The sequence below is a fragment of the Elephas maximus genome, chromosome 13 (genome assembly GCF_024166365.1).
Source record: "Elephas maximus indicus isolate mEleMax1 chromosome 13, mEleMax1 primary haplotype, whole genome shotgun sequence".
NCBI classification, from domain to species: Eukaryota; Metazoa; Chordata; class Mammalia; order Proboscidea; family Elephantidae; genus Elephas; species Elephas maximus.
The window spans coordinates 100,857,484-100,859,162 of record NC_064831.1 but is presented as its reverse complement, the minus strand read 5'-3'; the positions used below and the strand labels follow the sequence as shown (position 1 = coordinate 100,859,162).

Genomic DNA, 1,679 nt, shown 5'->3' with positions numbered 1-1,679 from the left:
AAGTGCCCTGCAAATCCTAAGAGTCCAGACGCAGCTGTGACACGCTTTCAATTACGGAAAGTTGACAAGTCTCCCGTAGAGCTCCGAGCCATTTCCATCCCATAAATATCTTAGGAAAACACATTTTTCTACTTGTAGATTTCTCCCAATTCCATAGGACGTACCGGACGTGGACCCAGGCTATGGAAGGTCAGTCAAACGGAAATTTTTCCAGGTTCCTCTGATTCCTAAGTATCCACCCACGCACATCACTGCCACTTAGTAAATCAGACTAAGTCAAGCAAACACCAGGGGACATGCCTCAGCTTTGTAACCAAACCCTACTGCCCTTTGGGCGGCATCCTCATTTGCATAAGTGTCAGATGGGGCCAGGGAAAATCACGTTAACTCCTCACCTTTGTCCTCGCCACGGTGATTTTCTTAGAAGCAGATCTTTCTAAATAACACAAAAAAGAGGAAGAGAGCCATGGAATCTACTTGACAAAAATCAATCACCGAGGTGTTTTTAATCACTAGGTGCAGGTAAAAGGAAACAAAATGGGGGTCCACTCAAAACAAGGTCATTAAGGTTGGCCAAATGGTGTTTCCCTCTGGGCCTCAGCGTAATCCTACTGAGCATGATTTTTATGTCATCATCTCTCCTCGAGACTAGTTGAGGTGTCATCATTGACCCGAGACATATCAATCCCCAGGAAAAATCACTGAGTGCTCAAAGTCCTTACCACAGTTATCTTCCATCCACCCCGGAATCTCGCTGGATAAGAATGTTCACACATCCTCTTCCAGTTTCCGGGGAGTTGGTTTGACCCTCCTCAAACCAGGAAAACAGATATCGAACTCACAAAACCCTTGAAAATTGCAAATCAATAAGACAAAGTTCACACAAGAGAAACTCATTTCCTTTGGCTATGCTTTTTCCCAGATATTGGCAAACATAGGGATAAAATGAACACACCCATTTGCCACCCACCGGAGAGACACCTGACTAGTGACAGAAAGCGAGATTCATGCAAGATTCAGAACAAGGCATTGAGGTCTCAGGACATAGCACAAATTTTCAGGGGGACCAGGTAAAAGGAGACTTTGAAATTGATTAACCCTGACTGATGTGTTGAAGGCAGCCAAATATGCGTCCAGGGGCACTGTCCAACGTGTTGGACTCTCGGGATACGGCACCCAAGAGTCCCCAGTAACTGGGGATCTTCAAATCAGCTGGAAGGACATTTGGGAATGAGTTCCTTTCCAAGAATTGTGCCAACACTTCTAGAAATTTCCACAGTCCTTCAACACTTTGATTTCACCACTGAGCCATGTAGAGACACAATCCAATCTACCTCAGGCCCGAATAATCCCTACAGAGGGAGAACATCTCCTCCTGTATATCAACCACCACAGGATCCTGTGGGGCATACAGAAAAGCAGTTCTACAGAATCTCTATGAGATTCCAAAGAACTGTCAAGAAAATGATCTTTCCACATGTGGAAGGCAGCAGTTATGCCTGCATTTCCTGACTAGAGTGTTAGCCGATCGTGACTTCCTGTGGCACGTACCTGAAACTAGTCATGACCCGCGCATCCCGTTTACCAAATGCCATCGAACCTGACCTTAGTTTTTTGACTCAGATATTTGTGCTGCTACCTTTTCTTGATAGCTACAGTGAGGTATCAGACTACTCGAT

The 1,679-nt window shown here is 45.2% G+C and overlaps 1 non-coding gene across 1 annotated transcript; it reads right to left on the bottom strand.

Annotated features, from left to right (window-relative positions):
• Positions 1 to 592: 592 nt before the first annotated feature.
• On the bottom strand, positions 593 to 673 carry LOC126057703 (small nucleolar RNA SNORD115). The gene has a single exon (XR_007512778.1). It is a non-coding gene; the product is annotated as a small nucleolar RNA SNORD115 (small nucleolar RNA).
• Positions 674 to 1,679: the final 1,006 nt, after the last annotated feature.